Below are 20854 nucleotides of genomic sequence, written 5' to 3' on the forward strand. Positions count from 1 at the left end.
TGACCGGTAGCTGTCTGGCATTGCAAGCTTCCACAGGGCTATCGCCACTCGCTTCTCAACTGTGAGGGCTGCTCTCATCTTGGTATTCATGCGCTTCAGGGCAGGGGAAAGCAAGTCACAAAGTTCCATGAAAGTGCCCTTACGCATGCGAAAGTTTCGCAGCCACTGGGAATCGTCCCAGACCTGCAACACTATGCGGTCCCACCAGTCTGTGCTTGTTTCCCGAGCCCAGAATCGGCGTTCCACAGCATGAACCTGCCCCATTAGCACCATGATGCATGCATTGGCAGGGCCCATGCTTTCAGAGAAATCTGTGTCCATGTCCTGATCACTCACGTGACCGCGCTGACGTCGCCTCCTCGCCCGGTATCGCTTTGCCAGGTTCTGGTGCTGCATATACTGCTGGATAATGCGTGTGGTGTTTAATGTGCTCCTAATTGCCAAAGTGAGCTGAGCGGCCTCCATGCTTGCCTTGGTATGGCGTCCGCACAATAAAAAGGCGCGGAACGATTGTCTGCCTTTGCTCTGATGGAGGGAGGGGCGACTGACGACACGGCTTACAGGGTTGGCTTCAGGGAGCTAAAAATCAACAAAGGGGGTGGCTTTACATCAAGGAGTATTTCAGGCAGGACTTCACGGAGGGTTCCAATAAGAAATGGTGCACCTAAGTTATTGTTCTTATTGGAACAAGGAGGTTAGTCTGGCCTCTGATTGATACATGGCTAGATTTACCTCGCTGCACCTTCTCTGTGAGTGACTGCAGAATGATCTAGAGGAATGAGTCCCCTAGACAGGGGAGGGGGGGAAGCAAATGAGTACAAAACAAATCTGGTCTATTTCTTGTTTTGATCCACTCAATCTATCTTTTACATCTTTGGCTGGCAGCAAACGATGCAGAAGGACTGCATGCTATCCACATCTCATGGCTGCTCGGCAGAAGATGGTGCAATACGACTGCTAGCCATCCTCATCTCTTGCCTGCCCGGCAGAAGATGGTGCAATATGACTGCTAGCCATCCTCATCTCTTGCCTGCCCGGCAGAAGATGGTACAGTACGACTGCTAGCAATCCATATTGCCTGCCTGCTCACCATAAGATGGTTCAATAGGACTGACTGCAGGACTAAAGAGAATGACCTGGTCAAGTCACTCCAAATTTAGTCCCTGCGCCCATGTCTGCCCAGGCACTCCTGGCTGATGAGGCCAGGAGCACCTTGGACATGACGATGACGGCTACCAGTCATATTGCACCGTCTGCTGCCAGAAGGCAATGGGTTGCTGCTACTGTGTAGCAATGCAGTACCACGTCTGCCAGCACCCAGGAGACATACGGTGATGGTTACCTGAGCGGGCTCCATGCTTGCCGTGGTATGGCGTCTGCACAGGTAACTCAGGAAAAAAGGCACGAAACGATTGTCTGCCCTTGCTTTCATGGAGGGAGGGAGGGAAGGGGGGCCTGACGATATGTACCCAGAACCACCCGCGACAATGTTTTAGCCCCATCAGGCATTGGGATCTCAACCCAGAATTCCAATGGGCAGCGGAGACTGCGGGAACTGTGGGATAGCTACCCACAGTGCAATGCTCCGGAAGTCGACGCTTGCCTCGGTACCGTGGAAGCGCTCCGCCGAGTTAATGCACTTAATGCACTTAGAGCATTTTCTGTGGGGACACACACACTCGAATATATAAAACTGATTTCTAAAAAACCGACTTCTATAAATTTGACCTTATTCCGTAGTGTAGACATACCCTTAGAGTCTGCGTTAAGTGGTAGTAACCGAGTTTTTTTAAAAAGAGCTTTAGAGAGGCTGAAAATCCATCCTAATCCCTGGCATGACAGTGCAAGCAGGGAAATACATGGACAACTGTGTGCTCACCTCCCCCTCAGCTGCTTGGTGGTCAGATCCTGGAGGTACTAAGAGCTCCTGCAGGAAGTGAGGGCCTTGGGGGCTAGCATGGCAATCCTGCCACAGTGGGCGGTGTCATAGGGAATGGCAGGAGAAAGCCGCTAGAACAGGGGCAGGGGATCCCCAGAAGAGAGAAGAGGGGAAAAGAATGGGGGAGAAAAAGGGCCTGAACTGAACTGACAGGGGGAAAACAGGGAGTTAAAATTCACAATCAATTTTTCCTGGTTTCTCCCCCTCTCCACAGTTTTGTGCGTGTGGCAATTTCAAAGTTGGAAAAAATGCCACCGGGCTCTAATGCCGGTTATAAACAAGGGGAAGAGGGGAGATTTGGTGCAAATGTCATGAACAATTTGACCAGTTTAACCCCTGCCCCCCCACCCCCCCAAAAAAAGCTTTGGATTTTTTTGTTTCTTTTTAGAGAGAGAGCAGGAAGTGGGAGCACAACGAATGAAGTGAGGTGACCAAGGTGACACCGCAGAGCAGTGGCAGAATCCGGAAGGGGAAAGCTTGGCAGCAGAGACTGAGAGAGGAGCTGGGCAGCAGAAGGGGAAACCAAAGAGGAGAAAGAGGGAGACCGAAAGGAAGAGGCGAAGATGCAAAGGTTGAGAGAGAGATGCACAGGGCCCTGAAGAGGAAGCCAAGGCATCCAGCCAGAATGTGCTGTAGGTGCCTATGACTTGACTTGGAGGGGAAAAAAAAACCCTGCTATCATATGCACAAGATGTAGTTGGAGAAACATGGTTTTATTGCCTGCCGAGTGCTTTTCCAAATGGGACCTGAAGCTTTCATACATACTTCTCGGCCTCCTTTGCATTCTCTCTTTCCTAGGAGGCAGAGAGATTTTTATCTCTGTCCAGCCTTTAAAAAAAAAAAAAAAAACCATAAAACCAGCTGCCTTAAAAAATAAATCCCTTTTCCTAGTCTATGCTAATAATTTACTATTAGCCCAGGTTTTATTAAGAACACTTTCAAGGGCTGCACAGAGCCCCCTCCATAAATAGCACATAACTCATACTGTGAGGATTTCCTCTCCAGTGGGACTTTTAATGTTTAAACCAGAGGTGTTAAAGGAGCAGCTCAAAGGCCAGTCGTAGCCCTGGAGATTTTCACATCTGGATTATATCTCAGTGCTTAACACATTAGGTTTTGCCCCAAGCAGCTCCGGATTTCCCCCATCCGTCCATGTTGAATCTGAGTTTGATTTGATTTAAGGGGCTTTGCGTTCAAAGGAAAAGAAATGTTACCTGCATAAATATTTAGAAGGGCCGCCGTGCATGCTCAAAAGCTTTGGCTTGCAATGCCGTGTGCGCTGTCCTACAATCTGTTTGTAATGAATAGAAAAGAAGTTGTTTATTTCAGGCTGCTGGACACAGCTCTCTCTTGCTTTCTAGATCCCAGGTTAATGAAACACAACCCAAAGGGTCTAATGTCAGAGTCTCCCTGAGCCCTGGCATGGATTAGGTGGTCATGGAAGGGACTGTGAGCTGCACCAAATACCCTTTTTCTACCGAATGAGAAGCAGTGTCATCTGGTGTATTGGACTTGGAGTCAGGAGACCTGGGTTCTGCTCCTGTTTAGACTTTACCCTCTGTGGGGCAGGACGTGTCTCTTACTACATGTCTGTCCAGCAGCTAGTGCAGCCGGGTCCTACTCTCAAGTTGCAACTGTAATACAAAAGGCACTACCCACCGGAGCTGGATACGGCCCAGCAGCCAAAGACTCCATATTCCGATACCAACCCCTGAACGATTTCAATTGTCAGAGCAAATTACTTTCTCCTAAGTTGGGCTGTTAGCCAGAGGGTGCTGATCCCAAACTAGTCACGAGGATAAAGCCCTGAAGTGCAAACTGAAAGGGACCTGGGGTGTGCGCTGTATGGGAACAGGTCTGAGAGGCGAGTTTTGACAGCTCTGTCTTACCAGCTTTCCCTGACTGTTGTAGGCAGTACTGTAGCTGTGTCGGGCCCAGGATATCAGCAAGACAAGGCAGGTGAGGTCATATCTTTGATTGGACCAACTTCTGCTGGTGAGAGAGAGACCAGCTTTCGAGCTTACACAGAGCTCTTCTTCAGCACTGGACTTTTGACCCGAGTTAAGCCCCATGGAACAGAAAGACTGGGCGCTTAGACAAGATCGATAACAAGATCAATTTTTGCAGATTTTTTTCTCTTATTAGTTCTGATTTGTCTCTCTCTTCCATAAGGGCTAGATCCTGAGCAGGGCTGGACTTTGCACCTGATCCTGCAAGGGTCTGTGTCCTCACCTCCCAAGGACTTCAACGGCACTCAGCACCTCCCAGCATTTGGCCCATGTGGCATCAGTGAGAGCGGAAGGTGCTCAGCACCTTGTAGATTCACCTTGAGCTGCCTTAGCTCCCCTGGACTTTGACAGGAGCTGCAGGTGCTCGGCACTCATCAAGTTGCAGCGGTCCAGGCTCAGACCCGCCAGGGGAATTTTCCTTTGACTGTGTAGCCAGGACGTGTGCCAGGATTGAATGTGGAGGGTGGGCATCTTGGGCTCTCCACCCAGGAGCTCAGCACAGCACGCCCAGGCCTTTGTCTGGTGTGATGGGGGAGCCGGTGAAGACCTTCCCTCATGCCCACCCTGCCACAGGCACACCTGCTGGATTGCTAAGGAACCTCAGCCCCAGATGACTCCCTGGGAGGTCAGGGTGGAGCCCAGCACAAGGTGAAAAGGGCATGTGGCTGCTGGCTCTGGGCTCGTAAACTCACCCCGTGACTCTACGCCTCCCACTCGAGGTGCCCATTTTTCTTTCCCTTCCCTTCCTTCTGAGGCAGGTTGATAGGTGAAACCTGCTGGTTGTGTGCAAGTGTTGTAATGACATGAACAATATGCCGCGGGCAAGTCTCCAGCGTGAGGCAAGCAGCAGCCTCTGCTCTGAGCGTGCAGTCTTGGCAGGCCGACACTTTCCCATGCCTTCTGCCCTGTGTCACGGGGGAGGTGGGCCACTCCCAGGCTGACAGCTCCGACAGGATACCTTCACAATGACTGAAATAATAGACCCAGCGATGGGAAAATGAGACCGAGAAACCCCCAGGGTGAATTGAAAGATGAATAACTTCCCCGAAGCTACATCCCAGAGCGTGCCCCAGCCTGTAGTTGATCTACAAGCTGACTTCCCCGCTTCCTCCTCCTCCGCCACCACCCTTCGCTCCCCTCCAGGGAGACAGATCTGTCTGGATTCCATCGCTCTCCTAAAATAACTGACAGCGTTTAAAGAGGAGAGGGAAAAGGCAGCAGAGGCCCCTGATCATAGATCAACCCCTGCAAAGCATCAAACCTGCCCTGCTTTAAGAAGTGCAGTTGATAAACAGCAGCTTCAGAAGGGCCGAAGTGATGCCCTGGAAGAGTTTGTCAGGGGGTTGCATGCAGCTTTCACTGGCCCTTGCCCTGATCCTGCAATCGGACCCATTCGCACGTGTATAAGTACAAAGTAACTCATGATAAGCAAGGCAGGGTGTGCTGCTGTCCGGCACTGGGTTACTCCAGTGGTCAAAAAGCTAGGTTTAGCTAAGCACCTCAACAGGCTTAAGACCATGTCTCCTGAGGCATGCCCATTCCCCACCCATGGCCTGCGCCTTTCTACTTCTGCTCTTGTTAAGACGGGACTGGGCATGCAGGGCTTTGTGACGCATCCTGCAGCTCAACGGGAAGACTACATCTAGCATTTAACCCATTAGTACCCAAGTATCTCCTGTCCTCTGTGAGGACAGTGCTCACCTGCAGGGTCCTGACTATGGGTGTGTCCCCTGTTACCCCAGGAAATATACCCATTGGGCGCAGTACCTAGTCAGTGGTGAGAGATGTTTCCCAGACAGTGTGTCGGATCGCTGGACTGCATGGGAAGACCGCTCATTACCGGCCAATTGGCTTGATGAACTCAGCATTTTGAGGCAGTTAATGGGGCAAATGCTAGACCATGCTTTGGTTACAGTCCTGATGGCTGGTGATAAACTCTGCAGAATACCTGCAAGGGTCAGAGTTTCTATCAGGAGACTACTGGCAGTTAGTATGAGCAGACTCTAAACAGAAAACAAGGAGCCTAAAATCCCCCAACAGGTAATCCAGGTTAATTTCAGCACAGCATTATGGAGAGGTACTCAGCCTGCGTTACTTTAAAAAATGCTGGCATTTGCTATGGGTTTTAAAATGCATACAGGGGTATGTCCAGGCAGCGAGGAGGCCTGTTTCCGTTTACATTCCATATTTCGCAATCCGTACACACGTCAATCAAAACTGTTGTTAGCCATGGCTGTCATGTCAAGTCCAAGTCTAACAACACTGGTGATTGACAGGAAAGTTTGTTATCTATGAATGTGTCATCCCAGCCAGCACCCATAGCCAGAGTTCTACCTGACAGGTCATCAGTGGTAGAATTCCATCATCCATATATTATAGGACTGTTCGAACAAATAATTTCCTGGCTAGTCTCAGAACATCCCAGTTCTTTAGCATTGCTGTTACCTTGAGATATAGGATTTGACAGTGGAAGAAGGGCATGGGCCAATGGACCTCAAGGGTCAGCAAATAAACACTGGGCTAAGCCCATCCCTGGTGCAACTCCTCTGAAGGCAACGGATGAATCTGGATCTTTCAGCAGAAGCTGATGGAACCCCCAGGTTATGGGAAGAATATGACTAGGGAGAAGCAGACCGTAAAAGGTTGGAAAGTTTCAATAGGAAGCCCCAAGAGGCAGCTGTTTAGCTGACACTTATACAGGCTATGAGATCCTGGAAGAGCAGACTTTCTCATGAGGTGCCCAATAAATCCTGCTTCCATTCATTTCACACACGCGGCCACTCTCATAGGTGGTACAACTGCACCTGTGTTTCCTGCTCTGTGGTCCATCAAGGACACCCGCTCTAGATTCCCAGTTCCTTGGCCATCACCTCTCTTGAGTGGACACCCATGTCGCTGTCCTTTCTGACCAGGATTTTTCCAGGCCACACAGTGCTTTGCCTATCCTGTGACACCCCCAGCAAGCCAGACTGCCTAAACAGGCCAGTATCTGCATTTTGCTTTCTCTTTGAAGGCTATGAACAGCTGTAATTGCCAGCAGTAGCAAGTTACCACACAGGGCTTTATAAGCAAGCACATTTATTCTGGAGGTGAAAGCTTCACCGAGAAAACATACAAAAACGATAAAGTTCCTGTATGCATGCTAAAAGCTTACCAGAGATCACCCATCAGTCTTATGGGCCTCAGTTGGCCAAAGTCCCTCCAACTCTTCCCAGGCAGGATTGGGTTCCCACTTGGACAGCAGGTCTTGCCCATTTGCAGCTCCCCGCTGCCTACTATGCTGACTTCTGTGGATCACGTGCTAAGGTCCTGAGCTCTCCCCGTTCATTGTATGGGGAGCCTGGGCACTTCACTCAGGCTTTGAGGGTGGCAGTCTTGTTCCTGTGAGTTTCTGAGGCAGTACTCGTCACAGCAACATCTCAGTACCTTGGGGATCCAGGCTTCTCTATCTATTTCTATGGTCCCCACTGCAGACAGTCACTAGGGGGATTGCATCCCCCCCCAACGCTCCTGTGAGGTAGGGCAGGATTATCCCCATTTTACAGATGGGATGCCAAGGCCCAGGACAGATCAGGGGATTTATTTCGGGTCCCACAGGAAATCTGTGTCTCAGCAGGGAAATGAACTTAAGTCTCCTAAGCCTCAGTGCAGGGCTCTCACCTCGAGACCACCCTCCCTCCAACCCTGGGCTACCCTTTTCCACCGTGCAAAAAGGGCAGGCACCTGTTAATACGGAATAACTTGGGGTTGGCTGAGATCCCTGGGAGCCTTTCTGGAGAAGCGGGGTGCATGCTCCTGTGATGGAAATCAGATGTCCCTTTGTGAAGCACCTAGGATACCGAAAAGGGAACGGGAACAAGCATAGTGCTGGATTGCTTTAGCCACATTGACTCCACTTTTACCCCTTCTTCATGAATTAAGTTCCTGTGGGGAAAGACATCCCCCAGGATCTGAGGGTGGAGGATAACCCCCTTTAAGGGGGGGGTCAGCTCCATCTCCAGCACCCCTAACCCCACCCCCACCCCCACTCTTCTTGGGCCCAGGAATCAGTGGTGACTAATGGGGAATCTGTGTTACAGCTGTGGGCTGTATAAGTTTTGCTTGGCACCCTTTCATGCTGTGGAGCTCCCATTCATGGGCGGGGTTTGCAGGGGCAGGTACCCGGAGGTGAACCCAAGCAGTGATGCACCATTGAACTGAGCTTACTAGGGAGGCAAAGCAAGTATCCGAAGCAATGGAGCCCAGAAGCAATGCAGATACGTAGGGCTTGTGGAGATTCCCCAGCGATCTGCGCACCCCACCCCAGACAGGACATTCTGTGAAAAACTCTGCGAGGGGAAGCTGCCCCATGGCTATACCTAGACCCCATCCTGCAGATTTTTCAGTAGCAGGGGGCTATGCTTTTCCCCTTCTCCACTCAGCAATGTGAACTATTGCCCTGCAGTGCTAAGTCTATGCATCTGTCCCAGGCACGAATTTAGCTTTGCTCTTGATGAATCAGCTGATGTGGGAAATTGATTCTCCGATAGCATGGCACAGCTCTCTCAAACCAGTCCTCTGAGATTTCAGAGTGAAAGCCTCCGAAACCTTAGAACTCAGGGAGAAGCCAAAAGCTTTGAAAGCATTTATGATCAAAGCTAACGTGTGAGAGTTAATTTATCCTGGGCAGAATCTGCTTTAAGAGACATAATCTGTATTTCAGAAGGACCAGATCTTCTGTTCATGTGCCCTCTGAATGAACCATTATACATTAATAGCAGGTTGCTTGCTCTCTGTACTGCAAGCAGGGTTGTATATACCGGGAGCCAAACTTTATTTGTACATAGAAAATAAGCCTCACTTAGGAGTGGACCTGTAAATGTGACCCTGACACTTAATTTTAGCACAGGCAAACATTTGTAGCACAGACAAGGCCTAAGGCACTTTTATAGTGGTACAACTGCATCCACACTAGGGCTTATGCTGGCAAAACTGTACCAGTAAAAAAATCACCCTGTAACTAACATGACTATACTGGGGTCTAACTCTTCTAGTGTCTATCAGGCTGAGGCTACAACACAGCCAGCTAACCCGACTGCATCCCAAGCATTAAGAAAGCTTTCTGTCATGTTCAGCTAACTCCGCTAAGATAACACCATTAAAAGCCACCTCCAATTTGCCCATCAAGACAGAGCCATTTGAGAATAACCGGAGCTGCTAAGCACAGAGCTCTTTTGAAAGTCTGCTCCCCCATGTCCCATTTGGGAAGAGAAGTTGAAGAAGCGAGCATGTCCGCTAGCTAGGTTTCCTGGGTTGCCTGTTTTCAGTCAGGAAACCCTCCTTGCTTACGGGAAGTATCTTTGTGAATTAAAATCCATAACAATGGGATTGAATTGCAACCCGTGTGCAAAGAGGCCTCCATTTTTAGAAAACTTTGCTCTGCGCCAGTAGCTTGCGTTACATTAATATATGTTGTCATCTATTCTAAAGGGAGTAAATGACTGGCAATGTGAATGATGAAAGAGCTTCTAAAGGAACTAGCTCTGTTATCTTTTAGGAGACTGACCTTGTGTTTCTAACATCACACACACAAGGGGACACAGTCAGTTTCAGTTCTTCACTAGCCAGGGGCCAGGTTGTTTCAATGCTTGTAAACATACTGTTACCAAATGATACTCCAACTTGGCAGAAGTCAGTGAAGTCCACAGTGCAGGTCACACTGGTAGGTGAAACAATCACATTCCAGGATTGTTTTTAACAGCTCGCTATTTGCAAAGAACTCAAGTTGCTTCAAGGCAGCTGAATTTACCCTCCTCACAATCAGGTCACAGCACTCTGGGTCCCCACTAAAAATAACCAGATGATAGATGTGTCACAGTTGATTTTAAGTTTAAATAATGTTTGTCCCATCTCGTAACTCTTAGGTGCATGGCTCTGCTCTGTTGTCTTCATGAGGTTCTAACATACATAAAGTGATGGAGGAGAGTCCACCAATGCCTATTAGCCAAGATGGTCAGGGATGCAACCCCATGTTCTGGGTGTCCCTAGGTCTCTGACTGACAGATGCTGGGACAGGAAGAAAGGGGATGATCACTTGATGACTGCCCTGTTCTGTTCATTCTCTTTGAAGCGTCTGGCATTGACCACTGTCAGAAGACAGGATATTGGGCTAGATGGACCATTGGTCTGACTCAGTATGTCCATTCTGATGTTCTTATGACTTCCACTGCTCAGCAGCAATGTGAAAAGAAATCCTGTTTATATATTTACTGGCTGAAAAAACTTCTCCTGAAGCAGAGTGCAATCAATAAGTCATTCGCTGATTGTGGTCATTCTGCACATCAAGTCTAATTTCCATGTGTGTGTACAGTGCCTTGCACAGTGAGTTCCCAATCCCAATGTATACCAATAATACATTTCATTGCCTTTGCTATTCATCTGTGAATGTTCTTGCTGTTGTACCTTTCCACTTCCTAGGAGAGGATTTAAGATCCTAGATGCAGGAAAACAGCAGAAAACATCAATTGTCCTAAACCTCCCCAGGCACCATCTGTGGTTTGCTAAATAAACCCATGCTCACATGAGATGTGCAAAGTAAACAAATTACCTTCCTGATTAGAAATCTGCATTACCTATCAGCAGCGTAAGCTGGTCAACAGCTGACTGACTGGAAAAAACAAAGCCACTTTTGACATGTACAGATCATGAGCTTTCCACTGGTGATGGACAAATCCAGAAAAAAGTTGGTGTGATGGACAACCAGATGGATAATAAATAAGGCTAAGATTATGTCATGGAGGTCATGGAATCCGTGACTTCCAGTGACCTCCGTGACACTGGGGACCCTGCAGCAACCCAGCAGTGGCGGGGGACCCTCCCCCAGGCAGCAGGACCCCTGCAACTGACCAGCTGTCACCGGCAACCCCTGAGCTGCTCAGCGGCCGCATGTGGGGGGATCCCTGGGGGAGCCCCTGTAGCTCCCCAGCCACTGCCACTGGCAGGGGCCTCCCTGCAGCTGCTGTGAGCAATCGGCTCCCCCCCACAGCTCCCAGCCGCCGCCAGTGCCAGCAGAGGGGCCCCAGAGCTGCTCAAGCAATGGGGTCCCTGCAGCTCCTAGCTGCTGGGAGGGGTGGGGGGAGCGGGCAGGCTCCTCTTCACTCCCCATTTTATCAGGGATGTTTTTACTAAAAGTCAGGGACAGGTCCTGGCTTCCGTGACTTTTTGTTTATTGCCTGCGACCTGTCCCGGTCTTTTACTAAAAATAACCATAACAAATTGTAGCCTTAATAATAAATAATAATATAAAATACTTACATTGAAATATAGCCTTTCAAACTCAAAATATCTCAAAGGCCTTTACAAACAGCAAATGATGTTCCCAGCAATTTAAAGAGATATTCCCAGGCATAACTGTTTGCCGGATCTGGGCCTATACAAGAATCAGTTAACTCACCACTCACGTGCAGCCACTCCTAGGGGTGGAAGGTGGCAGCTGTTGACAACAACACTACACAGCATTTTGGGGCAGGGAGTGAGGTATGAAGTGAGAAATCAGCAAAGTAGAATGTGAGCGTCTGAACGAGATCTGGATGGGAGGGACACAGTGGTTAACACCACCATTCTTGTGAAAAACGTCATGGGATCTTTAATTGGCCAGAGCGGTCAGGATCTCAAGTTTATGTCTTACCCAAAAAGATGGAAATTTGGTATTTTCACACAAACCAGAACGGAATTAACTAAAACAAGTGCACGCTACACCATAAGCCTGAGGAGGGTGAGAAAACATGGATTTGTGCTGGAAATGGCCCAACTTGATTATCATACACATTGTAAGGAGAGTGATCACTTTAGATAAGCTATTACCAGCAGGAGAGTGGGGTGGGAGGAGGTATTGTTTCATGGTCTCTGTGTATATAATGTCTTCTGCAGTTTCCACAGTATGCATCCGATGAAGTGAGCTGTAGCTCACGAAAGCTTATGCTCAAATAAATTGGTTAGTCTCTAAGGTGCCACAAGTACTCCTTTACTCTGCAATCGTTACTCATGTTAAGTAACATTTATTCACATGAGCAGTCCCAAACTCAAGGGAGTGGGTTTTTCTTCTTGTGTATGGGACTTCAGTTAGAACCTCAGTGAGTACCATTTAGTGCCAGGTTTGCAGAATATTGCTTGATGCTTCTCTTACTTATACTGGGGTTAACTTCATTAACTTCAATTCACCCACTCCTGAATTAACCTAGGCCCTATGTCCCAATATAGGGTGAGATTCTGATCGTGGTTACACCAGTAACTGAGATCAGAATCTAACCAACGCTCCACAAATTGCTGCATATGTGTTCTTTCCAAGGAAAAAGTTCTCCTCCACCAACCTTGCTTTGCTTAGAAAAGTGCTTTATACTTATCTCCTTTTTTTTTTTCTGGGCTAGACCTCTAAACACGTAAACACTCTTAATGATGAAACTATAAACCATGCTCTGCCTGCCTCCAGAAGTCAAGGTTAAATATAGTCTCTAAATGCTGCTAATTGATTTTAGCTGTCTAGGGATAGCTTTTGCCTTCACACCATCCCACCCACACTGCTCAAGAATTCCTCACCTGCCCCTGTCGCTCTGTCATGCTTGGGGAGCTGGTCGCAAAGCCCTTTGCTTGTAATATTTGTCAGCTGTTTTTAACACCAGAATGCTGTCAAATTAAAAAAAAAAACAAAAAAAAAAACACTGTCTGCTCAGAGACCCTGATTTGTGCCTTTGCTAAACTGAAATACATTCTCATGCCTTTCTTCATCTGTCACTGTCTATTTTTATGTTTAGCCCTTGAAATCTTTCCATCCTTTGAAAGCAAGAAGCCTGTTTACAAATATTTTCCTAAGAAAAGTGTTTATTGTTGAGGCACACAAAGGAAAATGGCTCGTTTCTGCACGAACCACACGCACCTCCAGATGTGTGCTGTCCTGCATACAGCTGACAGACAAACCCTGACTTGGAAAGGAAAGGTTGGCTCACCCCAGACCTGTGTCTGCTGACAAACCAGGAAATGAAAAGCAGCGTAAAGACATATTTGAGTTGTTTCAAGCCAGTGCTATAGGATGCAGCAAGGAAATAAGCGAGAGACAGTGTAGATTTTGTATGAAGGGCAGGGTTGTTACTGACAAGTGGCTGACCATGGCAATGCATATTGATATAATTTTCCATGCAGCCAACTCTGGAGAATCCAAAGTGAACTGCATTACTGTAAGGATTTAAAATAGTGACACCATCCGACCTATTGCTGCAGGTGGCATTAACATTGTCGCATCTTGCTCCCAGTTTGCATGTGCAATCATGAGCTGCTTCAGAGAGAAACGCGCTGAGTCCAATCTTGCCAAGGTGCTGAACGCTCTCAACTCCTGCTGAAGTCAATGAGAGGCTTTTTCTACCCCCTATTGACATGAATAGGAGCTTGATTGGACCTGTTAAAAACTAAAGCTAAAAACTGCAGGCCAAGATTTTCAAAAGTGACTACTAGTGCCTTAGTTATTGGCTTCCCAACCTGAGGTGCCTTAAAGGGGCCTGATTTTCAGAGGGCAGGTACTCAGCACTTCCTGAAAATTAGACCTCTGTAAGGCCCCAATTACTTTGGAAAATTTCGACTAGCACTGATAACTGAATCTCTTAAGCACACGTTAGTAAGCCTATGGCCTCAGATCATTATCCTGGACTTTATGCATTTAAAATTGATCAGTGGACATGAGGTGTTTAAAAAACAGTCTTCCCAAGATTTGTAGGACTTTGTAATTGCAAGATACGCTTAATCAAAGTTTGTATCAATAATGTGATGCATGAGGATTTTGTATGTAATTGCATATAAAATCTTGAGGTCTTATGAAATTGAGATAGTGAGTGATCCAACATTATTTGGTAAAATAAAGAAATAGGAACAATTTTGCAGTACTAAATAAATGCATATTGATGCAAGGGGCCCAATTCTACTTCCATGGGCCACAACAGAAACAGAATAGGGCCCTAAAAGTACATGTGGCATATGACACTCACTTACAGCCCAATCCTGCATGCGTTAAATCAATGGCCAAACTCTCACTTGATTTAGTGTGTGCAGGATCAGGCCCATATAGTAGGCAGGCAAAAATTCAAATCAATCCATGTTATTTTGCAATATGACATGCTCTTGAATTGTAATGAAAAAGCTGCTTTTGCCATCTGTAATGGGTATCACTAAAACACCATCTCCCCCCTCCTCTGCCCCCCAAATGAAATGCTTCATTTGGATAAAAGAATTTGGTATCCACAAACACCTGCCCTTCAGCTCCTGCAGGAATTACTTTGCAGTAATAATTATCCTCCTCCCACCATTCTGCTTCACTTTCTAAATGCTCAGTAACATCAAAATTAGACAGCGCTGTTTTTCTGCAAGTGTTGGTTGCAAAAATCCACCTGAGTTGGATTTGCAGGCTTGGAGATGTTTTATTTCATAATGACGGATGTGTTGGTTGAATGCAAAGGAAGAGGCAGAAAGCAGAGCAGAAATTTGGCGCCAACTGCCTTGCTTTGAAAGAGCCTGCATTCCACCCTGCTTAAGAGGGGCTAAATGGAAAGATCTGATTAAGCATCTCAGTGTTGTGACCCTGACCTCAAAGAACACGCCCGATTCTCTAGAGGAACTTCATTTCAATTAATCAAGTTAACAGCCTGAGTAAATCTGGCTGCATTCATTGAGCTATGGGAGCTGCCTGCGACCTGCCATTTGCTCTGGGGGCTCCTGTCCCCTCCTTTTAGTCAAAGGGTCTTTGGGATTAACAATTTGAAGCAACTAGTTGTTTGACTCAACCTACTTGGTGACCTGGCTTTCATTTAAGGTGGTCAGTGACTCCTCTAAAGCTTGTCCCAAAACAACGCTCACTGTTTAGACATCTAGAAAAGACAGATGGAGAGGCGACATAAAAAGGACCATTCGGACCTGTGTGTTAGAATAGTAATGACTCAGGAAGCAATATGGGCCAAATTGTGATAGAATTCCTCATGCTGAGTAGCCCTTTAATCTCCAAGCAGTCAGATTTCAGGGGGAGTTAGTTGAGGAGTAAGAGTCTACTAAAGTGTAGATCCTTGTAGGATCATTAGTAAATGGATGTTAAGTGTTTACCTAATAATAAAATCTGCGTAACAAGGGCATTTTACAGAATCATGTGTCCTTGGATGTTAATAAATCAGTAACATACACAGAGAGACACTATTTTAAATTTGGTGCAAAGAGTAGCATATTAATGGGGCAGATTCTGATACCCTTACTCACGTAGAATACTGCAGGACTGGACCCTTTAGTAAAGTACTAATCAGTATAAGGATGGCAGAGTTTGACCCATTGAAGTCAATGGCAAAATTTCCTAAGAATTCAATGGGAACCAGATCAGACCCTAAAATTAGCACTATTACTGGTTTCTTTTGTCATGGCACAGGGCCCTCATGCACAGCAATAAGCAGTTACACCCATTGGCACAAATAAGAATAAGGCTGCTCATGTAACCGCTCCCACGTTCACAATCTGGCCCCAAAGCTGCTTTCCTTCTGGGTAGCCCGAACCCTGGCAGCAAATCCTTCACATTTACTGCAGACTTGGGTCTTTCCATTTCCTTAAAGTTAAACCCTAGTTAACCAAGTGCATGCTTAATATCTGGGTCTTCTCTTTAATTAAGCAAACATGCTGGCTCCGGTCTGCTCCTTAGGCAGCCTGCTGGCCCCTAGGTCTGCCCAGTCATCTGGATCTTCCCACTAGGGATGCGTGCCAGCCTCTGCATCCCAGGGTCCCCACCTGCCTTCGTATCTCTGCTAGGGTGGGTCTACTCCCGGGTCTGCCCCCTTAGGGTGCCCGCCTGGATCAACCCCCTCGGGAGCCCGCCTGCCCCCTTAGGGTGCCCGCCTGGGTCAACCCCCTCGGGAGCCCGCCTGCCCCCTTAGGGTGCCCGCCTGGGTCAACCCCCTCGGGAGCCCGCCTGCCCCCTCAGGGTGCCCGCCTGGCCCCTCCCCAACCCACCTGCCTGGGTGCCCCGGCTGCGCCCGGGCTCACCACCCCCTAGCCCCGGGCGATGCCCCACTTGGCCCGTCGCTGGTGCCACCCGCCGCGCCCCAGCGGGGGAAGCAGCGAGCGCGGCTGGCGGCGGCCCCGGGCCGGGCCGGGCGGGGCCGTGGCCGGGGCACGCTCTCGCCTGGCGCAGGCGGCGGCGGCGGCGCAGGCTGCAGCGTGTGGGTCGGCGCGGCCCGGGCGGGGCTGGCTGCTGGCGGCGCGCCCGGCCGCAGGCTGCAGGGTTCGCGCGGTTCTCACGACCTCCCGTCCCACGCCGGGGCCGGGCGCGGGCGGAGCTGGGGGCCAGGGCGGCCGCCCGGCCCAGCGCACCGCCTGCTGCCGGGGCAGCCGCCGCTCCGCACGCCGCCTCCCTCCCTCCCAGCCTGGCTCCTGGCTCCTGGCTCCTGGCTCGGATCCGCCGCCCCTCACCGCGGGGCTGCTGCATGCTGCCGCCGCGGGGTGAGGGGGGGCTGGGTGCCTGCCCCCCGACCCCCCGCCGCACACTTACCCAAGTGCATCGCTTCACCCCCCCCCCGGGTTGGGGTTTTTTTTTTGGGGGGGTGTTTATATGTGCATCTATTTTTGGGGGGGCGGGCTTAACTCAAAGCTGTTTATCCAAATATGTCCCCTAGTCCTCCCACAATTACCCCTAAATTTTAGGGGGGGGTTTCTAATAAACCACCCCTTGGCTTAAAGTGTGCATAAAACCAAGCTGTTCCCTGGTGGAAGTCAAGGGAGCCATCTTATGCAGTACCCCCCACACCTGAAATCCACTGGTATGGATAAAACCAGCAAGCCAGCCTGGTTTGGGGGTGTATGCAAACCCCACCCCTTACCCCAGTTTTCCCTCTCCCTACTCTTTATCTTGTATCTTGGATGCCTGTAGTTAATTTCCACTCCCGCCCATGGTGGTTATGGGAGAGATTTGTGTTTAACTCCTCAATCTGGAGAAGGATGTGATCTCTGAGCAAAAGGAGTAGGGCATTTTCTGGTTTGCACAGGGAATCGGTTCATGGCAGAGCATAAAGATGGCAATTGGTTTCCTACCACTGGGGTGTTGTGAGGCTTAATGGTTTGTAGTGTAAAGTGCTTTGGGATTCTTGGATAGGAGGTGCAAAGCATGACTGTTAGTGCATTGAGATCTTGTATTGATGGGCACCATCCTGCCTGCAGCATACTTCTCTCAACAATACAGATCTCTGAGCAGTGGGAGAGTTAGAAGTACATGGAACGTAGCCCAGGATCAGAAGGCTCTGGGGACAGGTGGGGTCACAGCCGGGCCTATTTTGCAGGGTCACATGTAGGGAGAAAGGTCTGTGGGGCCTCATTCTGTTGCCTCCCCAGCAATGTTCTGCACCCCCAGACCGCAGCAATCTCGCAGCACCCCCACCTCTACAGCGCACCTGCAGCTGCCCTTTCTCCTTTTTGTGAGGCGCTCTCAGCCCCACAGATGAAATCGATCCCCAGCGAGAGATGGAGGAAAAAGCAAAAACAAGAACTTCAGGAAGGGAGAGAAGAGGCCAAGGGTGAGAAACCAGCTGAGCAAGGCAAGAGAGCCAAGCCAGGGTGAGAGGAGAGAACAGGAAAATTCCATTGTTCGGTTGTGTGGCAGCAGCATGGCTACCAGGCAAGAAAAGTGAAAAGGGCAGGAATGGAAAATAGAAACTTCTGGGGTGCTTAGCTGATGGCTCGGGGTTGTTTCCCCACTACATTTCTTAGAGAGAAAATTAATCCAATGGGCTGCATCCTGATGCCCCAGCAAATGGAAAGAGGCTTTATCTGTTGCTATCTGCTTCCTGTGGGCAGTGGGCTAGCTTGTGACAACCCTTCCTCCTGCGAATACTTTACACCATCCCTGGGACTAAGGGAGAAGGGTTCTGCTTAGTGTAGGGGCTTCAGTCTAGCTCTGTTGCAGCTTTGAAATCACTGTATTTTTCTCCCTCCCAACACCGTCCCAGTAAAGTGCAACACCCAAAGGACTTCAGGCTGCCTGCACCCTGCCAGGTGGAGTGATGATGGCATAATTATTACCACCTGGTGCCTTGTTCACCCCTTTGGACTTTCACCTTCCACCCTCATCATCATCATCCTTTGTACTTTTATAGCACCTTTACCGGGACAATGCCGGCTTAAAAAAAATCATCCTTCAGGGTGAAAAATTGCTACCTATGAGAAACACCGAAGATCATGGGAGAAAAAACATATCTTAAAATACAGAAAATTGGCCTGTAAAACCAGAAAGAATGTCTGGGGGGGATGGACACAGGAGCCGATACAGTCATAGAAACTAATTTTAGTTAAATCCCATCATGGGCAGAAAAATTAAGGTTGGTGGCTTCTCTCTACCAGAAGGATCTCAAACTTCCTCACACATATTCATTAAGCTTCTGGTCACTCCTGGACAGTTGTCGTCATTATCTGCATTTTACTTGGGGGGGCGGAAACCGAGGCACGGAGTGGTTGTGTGGCTACGGTCACAAAAGTCTGCAGCAGGTCTGAAAATAAAAGCAGATCTGTGCTTTAACTATTACAGGTCTCATTGTTCATATAATCTTCTTAATGACAGGTGTAACCCTTAATGAGTGCCTTTGAAAGGGTCATGTAAAATGCATATTATTGAATGCCTCTCTTTTGGTGGGGGTGGGGGAATCACTGGAGGAACTTCTTAACATTGTTTGCTATATTTGAACTGATGTAATACATCAAAACACTATTGGAAAGACTTTTGCCATTGTATAATGTCACTTGGGTCAGCCCTTGCAGTTTTCTTTTTGCTTGGATACTTTCGTATGTTAGCAAAGTAAAATCTGCCAAATCTAGGTCAGATCTGGGAAATGGTGAATAAAGGGACAAGTCCAGGGACACGGTGCTATCCCAGGGAGGTATATAGTTACATCCAGGCGACAGGCAGGCTTTCATCAGATCTTCCACCTCTTCTTCAGACAGAGGAGGCGGGGGTGGTGACTGGTTGGGGAGGACGGGAGCTAGTATTGTAATTGGATTTTATGTCTGTGATTGCATAACAAAGCCACCTGGGAGCCCTCTCATTCCAATGGATACTTCATCCCAGGTTTGGAAGTGTTGGGGTGCTGTCTGCATTGACCAACATTTAGGAACACAGGAGTTGCCAAATTGGATCAGACCCAAAGTCCATCTAATCCAGGGTATGTCTACACTACGGAATAAGGTCGAATTTATAGAAGTCGGTTTTTTAGAAATCGGTTTTATAAATTCGAGTGTGTGTGTCCCCACAGTAAATGCTCTAAGTGCATTAAGTGCATTAACTCGGCGGAGCGCTTCCACAGTACCGAGGCAAGCGTCGACTTCCGGAGCGTTGCACTGTGGGTAGCTATCCCACAGTTCCCGCAGTCTCCGCTGCCCATTGGAATTCTGGGTTGAGATCCCAATGCCTGATGGGGCTAAAACATTGTTGCGGGTGGTTCTGGGTACATATCGTCAGCCTCCCGTTCCCTCCCTCCCCCCGTGAAAGCAAGGGCAGACAATCATTTCGCGCCTTTTTTCCTGAGTTACCTGTGCAGACGCCATACCATGGCAAGCATGGAGCCCGCTCAGGTAACCGTCACCCTATGTCTCCTGGGTGCTGGCAGACGCGGTACGGCATTGCTACACAGTAGCAGCAACCCCTTGCCTTGTGGCAGCAGACGGTACAGTACGACTGGTAGCCGTCATCGTCATGTCTGAGGTGCTCCTGGTCGCCTCTGTGAGGTCGATCAGGAGCGCCTGGGCAGACATGGGCACAGGGACTAAATTTGGAGTGACTTGACCAGGTCATTCTCTTTAGTCCTGCAGTCAGTCCTATTGAACCGTCTTATGGTGAGCGGGCAGGCGATACGGACTGCTAGCAGTCGTGCTGTACCATCTTCTGCCGAGCAGTCATGAGATGTGGATGGCATGCAGTCCGTCTGCTGCCAGCCAAAGATGTAAAAGATAGATGGAGTGGGTCAAAACAAGAAATAGACCAGATTTGTTTTGTACTCATTTGCTTCCCCCCCCCTCCCCTGTCTAGGGGACTCATTCTTCTAGATCACACTGCAGTCAAGGTGCAGCGAGGTAAATCTAGCCATGTATCAATCAGAGGCCAGGCTAACCTTCTTGCTCCAATAAGGACAATAACTTAGGTGCACCATTTCTTATTGGAACCCTCTGTGAAGTCCTGCCTGAAATACTCCTTGATGTAAAGCCACCCCCTTTGTTGATTTTAGCTCCCTGAAGCCAACCCTGTAAGCGCCCCTCCCAGCGTCAGAGCAATGGCAAACAATCGGGCATCTGAGAGTGCTGTCCAGAGCAGTCACAATGGAGCGCTCTGATGGGGCTAAAACATTGTCGCGGGTGGTTCTGGGTACGTGTCGTCAGGCCCCCGTTCCCTCCCTCCCTCCGTGAAAGCAAGGGCAGACAATCATTTCGCGCCTTTTTTCCTGAGTTACCTGTGCAGACGCCATACCACAGCAAGCATGGAGCCCGCTCAGGTAACCGTCACCCTATGTCTCCTGGGTGCTGGCAGACGCGGTACGGCTTTGCTGCACAGTAGCAGCAACCCCTTGCCTTCTGGCAGCAGACGGTGCAATACGACTGGTAGTCGTCCTCATCGTGTCCGAGGTGCTCCTGGCCGCGTCGGCTGGGAGCGCCTGGGCAGACATGGGCGCAGGGACTAAATTTGGAGTGACTTGACCAGGTCATTCTCTTTAGTCCTGCAGTCAGTCCTATTGAACCGTCTTATGGTGAGCAGGCAGGCGATACGGACTGCTAGCAGTCGTACTGTACCATCTTCTGCCAGGCAGGCAAGAGATGAGGATTGCTAGCAGTCGTATTGCACCATCTTCTGCCAGGCAGGCAAGAGATGGGGATGGCTAGC

The sequence above is a fragment of the Caretta caretta genome, chromosome 18 (genome assembly GCF_965140235.1).
Source record: "Caretta caretta isolate rCarCar2 chromosome 18, rCarCar1.hap1, whole genome shotgun sequence".
NCBI lineage: Eukaryota > Metazoa > Chordata > Testudines > Cheloniidae > Caretta > Caretta caretta.